We start from the raw sequence: 20,098 nt of genomic DNA, 5'->3' as shown, positions 1-20,098 counted from the left end.
CCAATTCATTGTTGGTCGAATTGTGAACCATTTTGGAGAGCAATCTGGAATTATGCCCAAAGAGTTATTAAACTGTCTATACCCTTTGACCCATTAATACCACTATTGATTGACCTAGATGGTTATGGAAAAATGAAGAGAACCTGTATGTTCTAAAATGTTTATAGCAGATCTCTTTGTGGTGGCAGAGAACTAGAAATTGCAGGGATGCCCATCAACTGGGGAATGGCTGAACAAGTTGTGGCATATGATTGTGATGTAACACTACTAGGTTATAACAAATGACGAACTCAATGATCTTAGAAAAACATGGAAAGACACGAAACCAAGAGAACATTCATTGTATACTGTAACAGCAATACTGATTTAAGAACGACTTTGAGCAAATAAGTTATCTTAACTATTATAAATACCTAAATTAACTACAAAAGACATATGAAAGAAGATGCTATTGCATCCAGAGAAAGAATTGATAAATAGGAATATATATAGAATGATTTTGTGTGTGTGTGTGTGTGTGTGTGTATGTGTGTGTATCTAATTGTAGCCATCTCTAGGGCAGGGAGATGAAAAGGGAAAAAAAGAAAAAAAATTTACATGATAATTTTATTATATATTTAAATGGAATAACAAGTTGTACATAATAGATTTGCAGCTTTATGTGCAATCCTTTTTCATTATACTGTCATGGAAATGTTTATTTTATCTCATAAATTAAAAGTTAAATAAATAAAGATTTAAAAAAGAGAAAGAAACAGCAAAGAGAAGGGTCTTCTCTAGTCATTCTTTTTGAAGAAACTCGAAAAAGGAGAATACAGAAGAAATATTATGAATTAAGAAAATCTCAAGATAAAATTCCAGAAAAAGAAAATAATTCCACAATAATTATATATAGAACCCTGGAGGAAGAATGGGTTGGTCACAATGATTCCCAAAATGAAGGGAAAGCCTATTAAAGGATGAGATAGAGATAGAGAATGAATTAGAAATTTTGAAGAAGAAATTGGAAGGAAAATAAACAAGTTATAACAGAAGCCAGAAAGTCTTTTCGGCATAATAGGTAACCTGAAAAATAGATAGATCAGACAAAACTCAAAAATTCGATGACATAAGAAATAAGAGAAAAAAATTCAAAGACCAAAAACTTAAAAGGATATGTGAAACATCTGCCATCAAAATCAGTTGACCTGGAAAATAAGACAAAGATAGGTAATTTGAAGATAATTGTGGTGCATGAAGATCATGTCAAAACAAAAAAAGCAGTTACCATATATTAAGATATCACAAAAAGAAGCTGTTCAAAATTATTGAAACCAAAGGCAGTAAAAATAGACAAAATCCACATCACCACCTGAAAGAAGCCCTAAATTTAACATATCTACAAATACATTTTTCTTTTTTTATTAATTAATTAATTTTTCATTTTCAACATTCACTTCCATAAGATTTTGAGTTCTAAATTTTCTCTCCCTCCCCCTTTCCCCAAAAACTGTATGCAATCTGATATAAGCTCTACATATTAAATTCATATTAAACATGTTTTCACTTTAGTCATGTTGCAAACAATTAGAACCGATAGGAGAAATCAAGAGAAAGAAGAAATAAAGAGAGAGAGAGAGAGCAAATAGTATGCTTCAATCTGCATTGAGACTCCATAGTTCTTTTTCTGAATGTGGATAGCATTGTCCATCATGAGTGTTTTGGAGTTATCTTAGATCCTTGCATTTGGGAGAAGAGCTAAGTCTATCAAAGTTAATCACTCAATGTTCCTGTTACTGTGCACAATGTTCTCCTGCTTCTGCTCACTTCACTCAGCATCAGTTCATGTAAGTCTTTCCAGGTTTTTTCTAAAGTCTGCCCGTTCATCATTTCTTATGAAACAATAGTATTCCATTTCATTCACACGCCACAACTTGTTCAACCATTCCCCAATTGATAGACATCCCCTTAATTTCCAATTCTTTGCCACCACAAAAAGAGCTGCTAGAAATATTTTTGTACATGTGGGTCCTTTTCCCATTTTTATCATCTCTTTGGGATACAGACCTAGAAGTGGCATTGCTGGGTCAAAGGGCATGCACAACTTTATAGTCCTTTGGGCATAGTTCCAAATTGCTTTCCAGAATGGTTAGATCAGTTCACAACTCCACCAACAATGCATTAGTGTTCCAGTTTTTCCACATCTTCTCCAACATTTATCATTTTCCTTTTCTGTCACATTAGCCAATCTGATAGGTGTGATGTGGTGCCTCATAGTTGTTTTTATTGGCATTTCTCCAATCAATAGTTGCAGCCCATTTTTTCATATGACTATAGATAGCTTTAATTTCTTCATTTGAAAACTGCCTATTCATATCCTTTGACCATTTCTCAATTGGGGAATGGCTTATATTCTTATAAATTTGACTCAGTTCTTGATATATTTTAGAAATGAGGCCTTTATCAGAGATACTGCATACTTATGAATATAAACACTGTACTCCGTATTTTCTAGGTCAAAGAAAAAAAAGTACTATAAATAACCATGAAAAAACAAATCATATATTAGGGAATCACAATCAGGATTACAGAAGATAGTGGAACAAATATGAGGAATAAAAAAAGAATGGAATACAATATACCAAAAAGAAAAATACATAAAACCAAGAATATCTTGTTCTGGAAAACTGAGAACAATTCTGAAGGTTAAAAAAAAAAACATGAATCTTTAATAGAATCAGTGCCTTCCTGTGAAAACTAGAACTGGGAAGAATCTTTGAAATTAAAAAAAAAGAAACAAGAGAAACCTAGAAAGTTAAATAACTTTTGAGGAACCTGAAAAGACTGAATACTGATCAATTGTTAATATCCTAAAAGAAGAGAGTATTTTCTTTCAGAATTCCACTATCTTCAAGAGTCAAAAAAGGGAGGGAAAGGGAGAGAATAAATAAAGACATACTTTGGATCTGAGTGTTTTGTTTTATCTGTTTTGCAGAGAGTGAGAGAGATAGGCAGGAATAGGCAGAGACTAAAAGACAAGAAGGCAGACAGGCAGGAGAAAACACACTAGAGAGGAAGAGAGAGAAATATATATTTCTTGTAATAAAGACATAATTGAAGATTATACAAACATGGTGGGGGTAAGGGTGGTAAAAATGATTCTCATTCTTATCTGAGCGAGGCATGGGAAAGTTGGGAGGAGGGGAAGAGTGTATAGTAGAAGTCTAATACAGAAATAGGGAACTGGATATGGACAGGGAGAAAGAATAGAAAGGTTTAAGAAAGAAGATAAAGTTGAGGATAGTTGAATGAAGGAACAGTTGAGTCACAAGGATAATTAATGCCAACTATGGAGGGCTGATTAAGGAGAGTATAAATATGGAGATAAATAGGAATGATCTTATACTCTAAATATGGGCTACATAGAGAGAGGAAGGATTGAAATTAGATGCTTCCAACTATATTTTACTACTCGTGGTTTGATTTCTTTTGTCTTTTTCTACTGGTTTTTCCTTATAAATATTAGGATTGGGAGCAAAGAGGAGAAACATTATTATAAAATATGATTCACAGAAAATCAAAAGTATGAACCATAACCACGGATATTTATGGAATAAGCTAACCCATAAAACAGAGGAGGGCAAATCAGAAAGCAAAGCACAACAATAGCTTGTTTGTAAGAATCCCATTTAAACAAAAAATTCAGAGAAAGTTAAAAAGAGGTTTTGGTATAAAATCTATCATGCCTCAAATGCTGCCCAAAAATGCAAGGCAGCAATCATAATCCAGACAAGACAATAGTTATAAAAGAATAGATACCTTTTAAAGAAATAAGCAGGGAAGCTAAAGTCACCACAGATATTGAAACAATATCAGCAATGAATGTATATGAACCAAACTACATCACATGTAATTTCTCGAAGAAAATTCTAATTAAACTACAGGGAGTACTGGAAAGTAAAATAATAATTTCTGGGTAACTTCAAAGTACTCCTTCTAGAAGTAAACTAATATGATGAAAAGATAAGAAAGAAGTTAAGGATCTGGATAAGAATTTAGAAATATAACGTATGATAAAACTTTGTGAAATACTGAATGGGGATTATAAATAGCACACATATTTTTCAGCTCCTCATGCCACTTTTGCAAAAAAAAGGTCATGTATTGTAGTGTAAACAATTCATTGGCAAATTCAGGAAAGCAGAAATATTAAACATATCCTCTACAGACCACAAAACAGTACTATTTTTAAATAAAGCATATTTAAAGAAATGATTCAGAATTAAATAGGGGCTAAGTATAATTCTAAAGAATGTGTAGGTTAAAGAACAAATCATAGAATGAATGATTTTTACAATTATAACAATGAAACAACGTACCAAAACTTACTGAAATGCAGGTAAAGCAGTTCTTCATAGAAAATTTAAAATCTGTAAATAATTTCTTCAACAATTGAGAGAAGGTAGATAACAATCAATTGATGATGCAAATAAAAATCCCCAAGAAAACTAGCAAATGGACACCCCCCCAAAGACTAAAGTAGAATTTCTGAAAGTTGAAAGAGATAAACAGAATTGGGAAAAAAAAAACCCTTTTCTCTTGGTAAGAAAAATTTAAATGGGTTCACAAGATGTTAGCCACTATTCTGTGTTGTTTTTCCTAGGTACAAAAAAGAGTGATTGATTACAAAGTAGAAGCAAAGAGTCTTAGAGCTAGAAGGGACATTAGTGATTATCTAGTCCACCACTTAATTTTGCAGATGGGTAAACTGAGACTCAGATTGGAATGAAGTAAACAGTAGAACTAAGACAAGAACACAGGTCTTCTAAGACTCCCCTTACTCAGGTTGATGTTCTCAACTTACCTTATAGAATTGAAGGTTAACCTGGTCTCCATAACTTTTTTTCTTGTTTTTTTTTTCCTTTGGTAACTGTGTTCTGATAGCATTACTTTCCTTTGTAATCCATGGTAATTTATGAATTTAAGGATATTATTCTGAGAAGGGGTCCAGAGGCTTCTCACCTTGCTAAAGGGGTTCATAACATAACAAAAAGTGAAGAATCCCTGCTCTAAACAAAAGGTAGAGTGGGAGTTGCTCTGTCCTATTATTCCCCTTTTTGCATAGCCTATCCTCCTTATTCATCCATTTTTCTCCAGTTCTTCCCTTTGTACTGCTTTTCCTGAGAAGAACAAAAAGAAAGAGAACTTTAACATTTGTAGCATGAAGAATCTGATTAAGAAACTTGATTAAGTATCTGATTAAGGAAAAGGACCAGCTTAAGCACTAGGATTAACATTTTCCTACTTCAGATGGTTTGGATGTGACTTTCATTTCCCTCATTTCTCATGTCCAACCATCATTGCCATGTTCGGCCAGTTCTACCTTCACAGCTTCTCTCTCCATTCACAATGCCGCAACCCTAATCATATCTCACTTTGATGATTCTGAAAGAACTCTAGTTTATCTTTTTTCATCTCCAGTCTCTCTTCTCTCCAAAAAATCCTTCACACAGACGATAGAATAATCTTCCTAAGGCACAGGACCCTCGTATCATTCCTTTGCTCAAAAATTATCTTTGGCTCCTATTGCTTATGAAATCCAACATAAATGTCAAAACCTGAGATTTTTTGAAAAGGGCTCAGAAACTGAGATACCATAAAGAACCTAGCCCTGAGCACTAAGACATATATTTAATTGGATAACATAACTTTGGATTTTGACTTGTCTCTCTCCTTTCCTGCCTTCCAATGTGTCTCAGAAAATGAGTCTCACTGAAGTGTCTTTACTCTCATTGCTCATAAATGCCAGTAGGTTCTAATTAGCTGACTGGTTGGGTGGGTTTTGTTATAAAGGAACTAAGACTCCTGAAATTGTCATATTCTATATGGAGATAAAACTATAATAGTGATAACTTTGGGTAATGTGATGGCCTACCACTATTCATACTAAAAATCTTAAAATTTAGCCCATGAACTAGAAGATAAAAGTATATATTAGAGGCAATTTCTTTTTTTTTATTTCTTTTTTTTTATTTTTAGTTTTCAACATTTACTTCCACAAGATTTTGAGTTCCAAATTTTAACCCCATCTTGCTCCTCCCCCCATCCCAAGATGGCATGCATTCTGGATACCCCTTCCCCTAGTCTGCTTTCCCTGCTATCTCTCCACTCCTTCCCCTTCTATTTTCCTGTAGGGCAGGATAGATTTCTGTACCCCATTTCCTGTATTTCTTATTTCCCAGTTGCATGTGAAAATATTTTTTTAAACATGTTTTTTTTAAACTTTGGGTTCCAAATTTTCTCCCTTCTTCCCTCCCCACCTACCCTCATTGAAAAGGCAAGCAACTCAATATAGTCTATACTTGTGCAGTTATGCAAAACACTTCCATAGTAGACATGCTGTGAAAAACTAATTCTATTTCCCTTAATCCTATCCCGCCCCTCCATTTATTCTATTTTTTCTTTTGACCCTGTCCCTCCTCAGAAGTATTTGCTTCTGATTATCCCCTTTCCCAATCTGCCCTCCTCTCTATCATCCCCCTCCTCTCTTGTCCCCTTCCCCTCCTATTTTCCTGTAGAGTAAGACAGATTTCCATACCCAATTGAGTGTGTATGTTATACCCTCCTTAAGTCAAATCCTATGAGAATAAGATTCACTCATTTCCTCTCACCTTCCCCTGGTTCCCCTCCACTGTAAGAGCCTTTTCTTTTGTTTGTTTTTTTTTTGTGAGATAATTTACCCCGTTCTACCTTTCCCTTTTTCCTTCTCCTAGTATAATCCTCTCTCACCCCTTAATTTTGTTCTCCAGATATGACCCCTTCATCTTCAACTCACCCTGTGCCCTCTATCTATCTATCTCTCTCTCTCTCTCTCTCTCTCTCTCTCTCTATCTATCTATCTATCTAAGTACATATAATTTTTTCCCTCCAACTACCCCAATACTGACAAAGGTCTCATGAGTTACAAATATCATCTTTCCATGAAGGAATGTAAATAGCTCAACCTTAATAAGTCTCTTATGATTTCTTTTTCCTGTTTACCTCTTCATGTTCCACTTGAGTCTTGTATTGGAAAGTCAAATTTTCTATTCAGCTCTGGTCTTTTCATCAAGAATGCTTGAAAGTCCTCTATTTCACTGAATGACCATTTTTTCCCCTGAAGAATTATACTCAGTTTTGCTGGGTATGTGATTCTTGGTTCTAATCCTATCTCCTTTGCCCTCCAGAATATTATATTCCATGTCCTGCGGTCCCTTAATGTAGAAGCAGCTAAATCTTGTGTTATTCTGATTGTGTTTCCACAGTACTTGAATTGTTTCTTTCTGGCTGCTTGTAATATTTTCTCCTTGACCTGGGAACTCTGGAATTTGGCTACAATATTCCTAAGAGTTTTCCTTTGTGGATCTCTTTCAGGAGGAGATGGGTGGATTTTTTCTGTTTCTATTTTGCGTAAAATATCAGGTTCTAAAATATCAGGGCAGTTTTCCTGGATCATTTCTTGAAAGATGATGTCTAGGCTCTTTTTTTGATCATGGCTTTCAGATAGTCCAATAATTTTTAAATTCTCTCTCCTGGATCTATTTTCCAGGTCAGTTGTTTTTCCAATGAGATATTTCACATTGTTTTCTAATTTTTCATTCTTTTGGATTTGTTTTACAGTGTCTTGATTTCTCATAAAGTCACTAGCTTCCAATTGCTCTATTCTAATTTTTAAGGAAGTATTTTCTTCAGTAATCTTTTGGACTTCCTTTTCAATTTGTCCAACTTTGTTCTTTAGGGCATTCTTTTCTTCATTGGCTTTTTGCACCTCTTTTGCCTTTTGGGTTAGGCTATTTTTTAAGGTGTTATTTTCTTCAGTATTTTTTTAAGTCCCCTTTAGCAAGCTGTTAACTTGCTTTTCATGATTTTCTTGCATCACTCTCATTTCTCTTCCCAGTTTTTCCTCTACTTCTCTTACTTGCTTCTCAAAATCCCTTTTGAGCTCTTCCCAGGCCTGGGACTGATTCCTATTTTTCTTGGAAGTTTTGGATATAGGAGCTTTGACTTTGTTTTCATCTTCTGGTTGTATGTTTTGATCTTCTTTGTCACCAAAGTAAGATAATATAGTCTGACTCTTTTTGCGCTGCTTGCTCATGATCCCAACCAATTACTTGAGTTTTAAACTCTTTGTTAAGGTAAGAGTCTGTTTCCAATGTGGAGAATATACCGTCCCAAGCTTTGGGGGTTTGTACAGCAGTTTTCAGAGATATTTCTAGGGACCTGAAAAGTGTCAGTTCTTCCAAGGTGCTATGATAAGGGACGAGGTGTTTCCTGTCCACCCCCACAACAAGCTCCACCACACCAGCGCTCCTCCTTGCCCCAGGACTGCCCCTCAGAACTGTGACCCAGATCCAAGCACAGGCAAAGCAAGAGATTCCTGCCTCAGCCCTGGCAAAGAGATCCTTGCAATCCCCCTCTAATCAGCCACTGGATTCCCCCTCAGTCTGTGGCCGGAAGCTCAGAAGCCAGTCTCTGCCCTTGGGGTGGCTGAGATCTAGCTTCTTCTCTCACCGCAGTAATAGACTTTTCCCACTGACCTTCTAAGTTGTCTTTGGCATTCGTGGGTTGAGAAGTCTGGGAACCGCCACAGGTGCCCGCGATTCAGTCCTCTGAGGCCTGCTCCAGGGTCACTGCAGCCTGCGTGCCCACACCGAACTGCACTCCTCTCCCAGCTTGGCACAATATGCCTTTCTGATCAGCCATCCAAGTTGTCTTGGGCTGGAAATTTGTTTTACTCTATTTTTTTTGTGGGTTCTGCTGCTTTAGAATTTGTTTAGAGCCATTTTTATAGGTATTTGGAGGAGTTTGGGGGAGAGCTCTAGCATGTCACTGCTTTCCCTCTGCCATCTTGGCTTTGCCCCCCGAGGCAATTTCTCTTATGGGAAATAGCAACTAAGGACAGTAATTGAAAAAGTAGCTAAACAGTAAAAAAAGTAAAAAGTTCAACAGTAAAAGCCTCCAAGCAGAGGATGTAGAGGATGTACATTGTTGTAGGGATGTGACGTGATGTTCAGTAGTAATTGGTAGTAATTAGGTTCAACAAAGGGCAACACTCAGTGGGGAAGAATCCCAGTAGTGTGGCTCAGTGATGTCACCAGAAGACGTCACTGACCCTGCAGCACCAAAAGTGTGAGCAGTCTCTCTGTACACATATTCTGACCAAACCTGACACACACGCCCCTTTAGTGTCTTCCATGGTCACATTTTCTCTCTGTCTGTGCCCTGATGCATGATGCATAAATGCATTCCACTCTTCGCACTGAGAGTTTGTACATTGTAGAAGAAGGTCACCCAAGTTGATGGGGAAATATTCCATTACTACTTTATTTTACTGTGTTATTTCTCTAAAAAACCCTTTCTTTGAATTACTTGTATCTGCTGATTGCCTAGTAAAAGTAGAAGCTTTTGAGCTTTGAATGGATGTTGACTCATAAAATAGCTTTGATTTGTGGTAGCTTTTCTGAGAGGTTAATGTGTAAGGAAGAATGTCCCATGTGCTCCATATGAAAACGAAGGGGTAGACTAGATAATAATAATTGTCATTTGTTGGCTTTGTTTAACTGGGTCTGTATAGCAATGTAGCCTGTGCATATGTTATTCAGTGCCTTTCGGGTACACTTGAGGACAACCACAGCAAACCTCATCCCCTTCTGCAGCTGGTTCCTCTTTTTATTAATTTTCTCTTTGGGCTCAAAGGCAGTCTAATGGATATGTTCCAGAATATCTTTGGAAATTACTAAAATAGCAGAAACACCTTCTTTAATCTCCTCATTCCCCTTCCCACAATAAACTCCCCCAAATCTCTTCTCTCATGGACTAGATTGTATTTTCTCAGTCTTGAACTATGAATTTGTTGGCTCAAACTCATTGTTAATGATTGTGTAATTTAATAAAGCAGGTCAAAGTAACATAAAAACGTAGAGGTATATTCAGACAAGGTATGTGATTCATGCGATATGACTCACAGCCAGGGTCACCTTTTCCTTCTCTCCTATATCTTTCTTCTAGCCAGTCTGAAGGAGGTTTCTGAATGAAGAAATGGAAATTCAGACTCTGGGCCTAGATACAAATTTCCCCAGCTCTGAGAAAAGCAAAGAGAAGAAAAAAGCTGTTGATTGGGTTGTACTCTCACCAATTGCCACAACTTTGCAACTGCTGGTTTGTCTTGGTTTCAGCTCTGGCCCATTCCTGTCATACAATTATTTTCTCTCACTCTCCAGTGTGCAAATGCATTCACATCCATCTTACCCTTACCTTTCTGCCTCCCCTATTTGGTACTTGGAAGCTTGAGTGGAAGTCCCTTCCACAAGGGCACAGGAACCCTGGAATAGATTGTATTCTCTTGACTGCCTCAGAATAGTGCAACTCAAGATTTCTATATTATCCCTGGAAGGGCTTCCAAAATTTTTGTGGCCCTAGGGAGATTTCCCAGTCTCTGTGATTCCAAGAAGGCTCTGCTGAAACACTTTTGGTTTTTGTAACCCAAGGCTACATGTTACAAGGGAAAATCTCACTGGGATGAGAGAAAACAGGAATACATATTTTGAAATAACCTTATGTAATGATGACAATGATGATGATAGCTCACATTTATATAGTGTTCATTATGCGAGAGACTATACTAAGTGCTTTACAAATATTATCTCATTTTATCCTCATAACAACTCTGTGATGTAGGTATCATCGTTATCCCCGATATACAGATGAAGAAGCTAAGTCAAACAGAGCTTAAGTGACTTGCCTAAGGTCACAAAGCTAGCAAGTATTGAGGACAAATTCGAATTCAAGTCTTCCTGACTCCAGGCTCCAAACTCTCCAGTGTGCCATCTATCTGCCTCCATAATAAAAATGATAAATAATAAATAAAAGTAACAGCCATCAATAATTTTTTTAAAATGGCTGATGTATATATGAATCCACAATAACACGTGGAGGAAAGTACTACAGTTATTATCCCCATTTTGCTAATTTAGAAGTTAAGCTCAGAGAATTTCAATAATTTGCCTATGGTCATGACTAATGTCAGATGCAAGATTTAAACCTAGGTCTTCCTGCTTCTAGGTCAAGCAATTTATCTACAATCCTAAGCCATAAGTCAGATGAAATCTACCATACTCACCAATGATAAATATCATCATTGCTGTCTCATAGTAATATATGTTTCATTACCTCCTGAGAGACCTGATTCCAGTTATGGATAGCTCCAATTGCTTGGATGTTTGTTTTTGTTTTTTCATCTGAATACTTTATTGTATTCTTGTCAGTGTACAAAACAGAAATCAATGAAAATTCGGAGAGGTAGATGAGAAAGTCTAACAGTTGAAATCTGGATGATTAACTTGGCACATTGTTACACATGTATAGATTAAACTTTTGTGCAGGCTTTAGAATTCTCTGTCCTTTGAATGGTCATAGTTCACATCACAGAACATCACGTCACTTCACAGATCCACATACGAAGACCGGATTCGAAGATCCTTTCCACGCAGCTTAAGATCAACTTGCTACAGGAAAGAACAGACTTTCTGGGGCCGGAAAGGATTAGTACTGGAAGATACCCCAGTCAGCAGGGGATCGTTTTGGGACATTTTGCAGGCAAAACTATTTCAGATCAACAGCAGCTTGAGAAACCTTCACGTGGTGGAGCCCGGCCTTGAGCCGGAGCTGCTGCACCACCTTCCTCATGGAGACGATGTTGGAGCTGCTGTACATGGCGCAAGGAGCCGGGGTCCGTGGTTGGTGGTCGGTGGTCGGTGGTTGGTGGTCGGTGGTTGGTGTTTGGATGGTGAGTGGTTGGGTAGAAGTCCACTCGCTCCCTGGCTCACTGGGTCTGGCCTTGGATGGTTTTTCTTACACTGAACTAAAATTTACTTCTCAGCAACTTCTATCCATTCTTCTGGATTTGCCTTCTGGGGTCAAAGAGAGCAAGTCTAATCATTCTTCTACATGACAAATCTCCAAGTTTTTAAACATGTAATTTATACCCACCATAAGTCTTGTCCAATTTAAACATGTTGAGTTTTTTTTAACTTGATCAAGTTCTATAATTTTTATAATTTTAATTTATGATTTTTTTGACTAGGTAATGGAGTTAAGTGACTTGCCCAGGGTCAGACAGATAGTAAGTGTCAAGCATCTGAAGCAAGATTTGAACTCCTGATTCCAGGGCTGGTACTCTATCCACTGTATCACCTAGCTGCCCCTCAAAAAACTATCTCTTGTGATAAAAGTGATCAAAACAATTGCAAACTTCTAACAGCAATATGAACAAATGCTTCAAATCACTAATAATAAGAGCTATAAACACCAAAACAATACTAAGATTTCACTCCATACCCAATAGATTGGGAGGAAAACGACAAAAATTGGGAATAGTTAATATTGGAGGAATTATGGGAAGATAAGCACAGTAGGGCATTGTTAGTGGAGCTATGAATCAGTACAATCAATCTGGAAAGTAATGTAAATAAAATAAGTAAAAGGTCATTTGACCTAGAGATATCTCTACTAGACTTATACCCTAAGGAGCTCATTGATAAGAAAGTCCTCAAATAAACCAAAACATTTATAATAGCATTTTTTTGTGGTAGCAAAGATTTAGAAACAAAGTAGATGGCCATTGATTGGGGAATGCCTAAACAAATTATGGTACATGAATGTATTAGAATATTACTATGCTGTAAGAAATGATGGAGGGTGGGCAGCTAGGTGGTACAGTGGCTGGACCTCTAGCCTTGGAGTCAGAAGGACCCGAGTTCAAATCCAGCCTCAAACACTTACTAGCTGTGTGACCCTAAGCAAGTCATTTAACCCTTTTGCCTCAGTTCCTCATCTGAAAATGAGCTGGAGAAGGAAATGACAAACCACTCCAGTATCTTTTTCAAAAACACCCAAATGGAGTCTCCAAGAGTTGGACATGACTGAAACAAGTCAACAACAAGAAATGATGAATACAGGAAATCATAGAAAGATCTAAGCAAACTGATTCAGATTGAAGTAAGTGGAGCCAAGAAAGTAATATATGCACAATGGTTACAACAATATAAATGAGAAGAACAATCACAAAATAATTAAAAGTGAGCTTTTAATGGACAAAGCATATCTCAGAAGAAGAGACATTAGAAGACACATCCACTCCAGTCTTACAGTCTTTATTTATTTATTAAATTTTTTAGGCAGTTGGGGTTAAGTGACTTGCCCAGGGTCACACAGCTAGTAAGTGTCAAGTGTTTGGTCTAGAAGCTGGATTTGAACTCAGGTCTTACTGACTTCAGGGTTGGTTCTCTATCTACTGCACCACCTACCTGCCCTTACCCCCCTTAGTTTTTTTACAGAGGTCCACAGGTGTAAAAGAGTGCATGTCTTATCAGATTTGTATGATTATTAATCAGTTTTGCAGATTTTTTTCTTTTCTTCCTATTTCTCTTTTGTAACCCTAGTCCTAAAGCCCAAAGGCACGGGACTCTCTCTTCATTGGTTGAGATGAATGCCTTGTGCCTGAATGAGGGGCAGAGTGGACGTAGCCAGAGAGGAGAGAGTTTCCGCTGTTTAGTCCGTTTTTCTTTGAGCCTTCTTTGACTATCTGGTTCCCTTCAAACTTCAAGCCTCTTTGGGTTCTTTAGTGAGCAGTGATCAGAAGTTGTATTGCACTTGAAAACCTCATTCCCTAAATTAACAATATTTAATGGAGCAGATAGATATAATTTTACCTTGGTATTTCCTCTCTTAGAGGAGAATAGTGGCTACACCTCTGCCCTCCACTTCCTGCTTCCCTCCTGGCAGGAATTAAAGTCTCCCTTGGAGAAGGGTGGGAAGAGAAGAAGCTAGAGATGTCTTTTCTGTCTCCCTCTGAGCCACACAATAACACCTCCATACTATATGTGGGGGACAACCTTTCGCAACTCATAGGGTCTAGCTACATTTTAAAAATATTATTTGTTATGTGGAGTGGCTCTTTGGGAGGGAGAAAAAGGAGGCATACTGGGTGGGGGAGAGATTCTGTGATTAAAAAAAAAGATCAAAGTAAAATTTTTTTTTAAAGTGACTGAAAGGAGAGACTGTGGTGTACTGAATAGTGCGTTGACCTTGGAGTAAGAAAGACCTAAGTTCCAATCCTGTCTCTGACAAAAACTGGTTATGAGATCAGATCAATCACTTCATCTCAGAGATCATCTCAGAGAGGTACCCTAGGCAACTTTCCAAGACTAAATGTTGCAGAAGAGTCACTGATCTGTATTGGCAGAGAGGGTTTCCTGCCCAGGAACAGTCTACACACATAAAATTATAGATTTAGAGCAGCAACAACAAAAAGTGGATAATAGCTAACATGTATGTAGCCCTTTAAGGGTTGCAAAATGCTTTACATATATTACTTTAATCAGTGGTGTACTATTAACTTGCAACTCTCTGCAGGACTCACTTTTAAGTTTAATCTTCATTATTAGCATTTTCTCCATCACTTTCTTAAGTTTAGACAATCAACAAAATAATAAATCAAGCCCTGAATTATAGTTTACTGATTTCCAACTTATTAATGCTCACACTGAAAATTTAACAAGAGTTCATCTGGCTCCAGCACACCCCTATTTTATTTGATCCTTATAATTACTCTGTGAATGAGGTACGATTTTTACCCTCATTTGACAGATGAGGAAACAGACTTAGAAAGGTGAAGTAACTTGCCCAGTATCATACAGCTTAGTAAACATCTGAAACAAAATTTGAACTTAGGGCTTCCTGACTTCAAGCTCAGTGCTCTGTCCACTGTGCCAAGTAGCACAGACAGTAGATGGAGCACCATTCAGAGTATGTAATTTTTTTTTTTTTGGTATGATAAACTTTCATGTAAGTCTGGTTAAAGAGAGTTATTACAAAGTACTAGACCTACCTAATCCTATCATTGATTCAGTAGGAATGATACCTGCTATTGAAAATCTCTCTCTCTCTCCACACACACACACACACACACACACATTTCTATTTCTTTTTTCGAGGCAGAGTTAAGTGACTTGCTCAGGGTCACACAGCTAGTGTCTGAGGCCAAATTTGAATTCAGGTTCTCCTGAATCCAGGACCAGTGCTTTATCCACTGCACCATCTAGGTGCCCCAGAAAATGGCTTTATGTATTGATCAAAGAGAAACCAAGTGTGTCTTGTTGAACAATGAGTTAAAGTTTATTCTTTTTCAGATAGAAAGAAAATCCTCCTTATATTTTACCATAAGCAAGATGCATGTCTTAAGTTGTTTGTATTGTGTCCCTCAGGACTATGGGGTGGCTTGGTGCTATTCCATGAAAAAAAATGTATGTTGTTGTCTTTTAACTGAGACTAACCCAGTCTCACATACAGATAGATAGGTGTGCAATTAAAGCTCCAGGTAGTAATGATTATTATAGCTAACCTTAGGATAGGTTAGAACCAGTGACCATTTTCAGGTCTTAACAAAGACATTCAGACCTGAAAATGACAGGAAGCAGTATGTCTGCCCAAAGAGTATCTAAATGAATATATCTGAAGGGGAAATAGCATGCTTATCAAATTTGCAAATGACATAAAGCTGGAAAGGACAGCTGATATATTGAATGACAGAATTGGGATCCAAGTATATCCTGACAGATTAGAATGATGGACCTAATCTAATAATATGAAATTCAATAGGGATATTTGTCATCTTACACTTAGGTTCAAAAAATCAATATCACAAGTACAAGGTGGGAAAGAATGTAACTAGACAGCTGTTCACATATTAAAAACCTGGGAGTTTGAGTGGCCTGCAAACTCAGTATGGCAGAATGGAGCCCCACATGTAGTGAGGGGACCATGTATGGTGAGGGCTGTCATTGTATGTGTCTTCAAGGGAGGTAGAATAGACATCTACTCACTCTTCTCTAAGGGAAAATTTCATTCTTGCTATGAAGACATGCAGAAAGTTGGGACTTGGGGCCACTCTGCTCTCTCCAGAGAGAAGGGATACCAGGCTAGAATTATATCTATCTGTTTCCAAAATTTTGTTCATCTAGGAAATATAATCATTTTCCAACTAACTTATGATTGCTTTGTCATTTTGTGGGGAAAGGGGAGCCCCAAGCTCTATATTCAAGGCTTGACCTTTTTCCCACCAAATACCAGTTCCAAATGTACACATATAAAGAATAGCAAAGAAAGCCAGTTATTCATAATAGAATATATACCACACAATACAAAGTGAGGGAATTCTCTCACTGGGAGTATAGTGACTCAGCTCAACCAAGAGAGCATACTGGATCTCACCCAAGGGGAAACTCCTCAAAGTCTCTAGCATATAGCAAGCTGGACATAGGGATATGATAGAAACTGCCCATTCCTCTATGTCTTCCCAGAGTCTTTTCCTTCAGCAACTTGAAGTGGGGTTGGCCTGGCCTCTTCCATCTTCTGTCTAGGAACTGGAAGCTCTTGGAAGCTGAAGTGACTCCAAGCTCGAAGAAGATTTAAACCTTGACCAAAAGGGGACTGACCCTGAAGAGTCCTGAAGTGGAACTGGCAAAGGATGAAGTTCTCTCACCTATTGACAGTTCCACTCCACCTCTTTAAAAGGGCAGGGCATTTATCTCCACTAATAAGGAGAGAGTCCCATGCCAATGGGCTTTGGGACATGGGTTACATCAATATGTGTAAAAGGTGTGATGAGGTGAGAAAGGCCATGTTAAACTACATGAACAGTAGTATAGAATCCTAAGCAAGAACAGTGAAAATCCTGCTTTATTTTACCCTGTTTCAATGGCATCATTTGTATTATTGCATTCAATTATGGCCAATACATTTCAGGAAGTACATTGGTAAGTGCAGGAGAGCATGATCAGGATAAGGGAGATGACACCATAGGATCATTTGATAGAACTAGGGAGGATTAGCCCAGAAAAGAGAAAGCTGAAGGGAGGATATGGTCTCCATCTCAAAATATTTTAACTAGGTATAACCCTCATCCCAAAGCCCTCTGGTATGGGACTCTCTCCTTATTGAAGGAGATCAATGCCTTATGCTGCTATGTGTGGAATTGGTATTCATGGGGAAAGGAGTATAGTCATGAGGTTGGGGTCCAACCTCTTGGTTGAAAACCTCTTATCCTAGACTAATAATATTAAAGGGAGCAGATAAAATAATTCTAATTCAGTACCCCCTTCTCTCTGAGGAGAGGAGAGTGGCAGCCTTTAGCCCCAACTTCCTGCTTACCTCATAACAGGAACTTCCTAATTAGGACTCTTTCCATTAAACCAGACTGCCTTTCCTTACTTCAGACTGGCTTCCTCCCTATTTCATGGGCAGGACTTGTTAATTCCTGCCTTTGTGTCTTCCTTTATATTATTTTCTTTGCCTTCTTTTTCCTCTTTTTCTGTCCTATCCTACTTATGTTTCAAGCTAAAGTCATCTATCCTCCATAAAACCTTTTCTGTCTAAGATAACACCTATAGTACTTGTTGTCTATAGCATTACAATTTAATACTTTTGATTTTGCATTTGTAGCACTTGGAACACCCAATTCACAACACACATGTGGTTCCCCCAGACCCATATAAGTTAACCTAGTTTCAAAGTATATTATGGGTCTGTAGTTATTTATAAACTGTATTTCATGAGTCCCTACCAAAGTATTTACTTTTGCTAGTCAACCAAAAGGCATAATTAATTAGAAACAAATGCATTTAATGAATAGAATAATGATAAGTAGCAATGGATCTTCCCCTCACAAACCTGGGACATACTTGACCACAATATATACACCATCAGTAGGAATAGTCAATACACATAGAGAATACCTGTGCTGGCACACACAACTACCTAGAAAATATATGTCAGCTGGATGTCTGCATAGAAGTAATTCTTATGTTTCTAACACTACTGATATCTTCTCGTGATAACCACAGTTGGCTCCTGCTCTTCCTGTCTCACCCTGGTTTTACATGACGTGCCATTTCTGGCAGATAGATAGTCTCTCCTGGGCGTGCAGTCATGAGAGGTATTACTCCCCTGATTTTAGATGTGTACTATTCACCATTGTTCTTCTGCTATTCCTGTGGTTGTTGATGATTACTGTCAGGCATGTCTCCACTAGGTTCTGGAGATTGTAGAACTTCTCTCATAAGGTGAGAGAGAGACAGAGAGAGAGAGAGAGAGAGAGAGAGAGAGAGAGAGAGAGAGAGAGAGAGAGAACGAGCCTTGTTATCATCCTTTTAACTTAAATTCCAGATGCTTACACTTTAACTTTTTTTTCTTTTAGAAAGGTATCACTGGGCTCAAGAATAGCCTTTAGTTTCTTTTTTTCTCCCTTAAGAAGAGTCTGTCAATTTTCAGATCTTTTCTTGGGAAATACTTTTTTCTCTCCAAAAGAAAGTTCCCACCTAATGAGCTAAACTATTTGAAACACAGAACAGTTGGCCATATAAATAACAGCTATAGCCAATGAGTCCATTTGAAACCTTAACTTCCTGGTCATCAAAGGTAGTGCTTCTTTCTGTCCCAAGTCTGTATCTTAAATATGGTTAGAATGCAGAATGCACAACACGCTATTATAACTTTAAGTCTTTTTTCAGACTTTTTCCCCCTATGCCTGGGATGTTATCCCTCCTTTTCTTTGCCCATTAAATTCCTATCTATATCCTTTAAAATCCAATTCTTCTTTTGTTTGTTTTTTAAACTGTTTTCCTATTTCATCCAGGCTCAAAGTGTAATAGCCACTTACGGACTCGATCTCAATGTTGAGCAGCATGGAAGCTTTAACCTGCTCTGTTTTTCCTACCTCTGTTTTTCCTGTCTGCTTAGTCCACTGCATCTCAGAACTCCAGAGCTGAAGTGATACACCAGCCTCCCCAAGTAGCAGGGATGACAGACCTGTGCTACCAGGCCCAGATAAAGTCCAATTCAAATATTACATCCTCCAACGAGCTTTCCTTCATTTTTCCCTTTTACCTCACATAACACTTTATTTTGTGACTTTATAATGCATTGATCATGGGTAGCGGGGACTCTTTTTCATTTTTTTGTCCTCCACTATCCTGGAACCCAGTGATGCTAAAAAGGTACATAGTTTCCCCTTGTCCCATTTCCTCTATCCTGGCTATAACAGGTAATAGCCAAACCCTAGGGGAAGACATTGGAATTTAATGGATAATTAAAGAGAAATAGAATTCCTAGTCAAGGCATGAAAGGGGAGTTTTATTGGTTAAGATACACCACATAGATACCAGGGAGAGAAATACCCAGGGAAAGAGTGTATTAAGCTTTGGAGTAATCATTAGTAACTGAAATCCAATGGAAGTTGGAGGAGTAGGGTATTCCTGATTGCTGGGGAATATTCTGTGAAGTCAGAGGTTGTCAAGATTCTAGGCATGGGAGTGATGCTCCATGAGTGGGACTAGATTAGCAGTGTGACATAGGGGAAACTGTCTCCTATCAAGACCTGGGAAGTTCTGGAGCATTTTCTACAGTACTTTGGTGGCTACATCCAAGATGAATTTTCTCTCGTAAAGGACTATCAGTGCTGGAAGATCTACCCTATGCAAAACCCTTGCAGGAGTTTTCATGGATAATGATGCTGATCCCACCTTCTGGGACCTGTGAAGAACTACAGGAAGAGATACAAGCTGAAGACCTTCAGAAGGTAATGCCTACAGGCAGTTCTGGCTAACTATGGCTGCACATCTTTCAGGATAGAGAGCTTCTCATGGAGATCTTTGTTTCCATGAACACCATTGAATAAGTTGTGTTTTGTTTTCTTTCACCTCTTAGTAAATCTCCTTCTTTTAGTTATGAGAACCATGTGCTTGCAAGGGGAGTTAGTAACACAGAGGATAATGGTGTTAAACAGAGAGTTTCCCAGATTTTCTTGATGGAAGGTATAGGCTTTTCCCCTTCCTGGCAGGCAGGTAGATAGTGTAACCACTTCCTTCTTTTAGTAGTGTAACCAGAACTTCCAAGTCATATGAAATCCTTGGATACAAGGGCTGGGCATATAATTTTTTTTATTATGTGTTCATCCTATCTCCGCTATCGAATTGTAAACTCCTTAAATCAGGAACCCTGTGTTACTTCTAAGTATAATGGGATC

The 20,098-nt window shown here is 37.8% G+C and overlaps 1 pseudogene; it reads right to left on the bottom strand.

The window, feature by feature from the left end:
* Window positions 1-11,522: 11,522 nt before the first annotated feature.
* LOC114025208 lies at window positions 11,523-11,730 on the bottom strand (annotated as a pseudogene).
* Window positions 11,731-20,098: the final 8,368 nt, after the last annotated feature.

This window comes from Vombatus ursinus, unplaced genomic scaffold (assembly GCF_900497805.2).
Source record: "Vombatus ursinus unplaced genomic scaffold, bare-nosed wombat genome assembly UNPS02014830.1, whole genome shotgun sequence".
NCBI classification, from domain to species: Eukaryota; Metazoa; Chordata; class Mammalia; order Diprotodontia; family Vombatidae; genus Vombatus; species Vombatus ursinus.
Note: the sequence above shows the minus strand (reverse complement) of the source record. Positions and strands in the feature narration are given on the sequence as shown.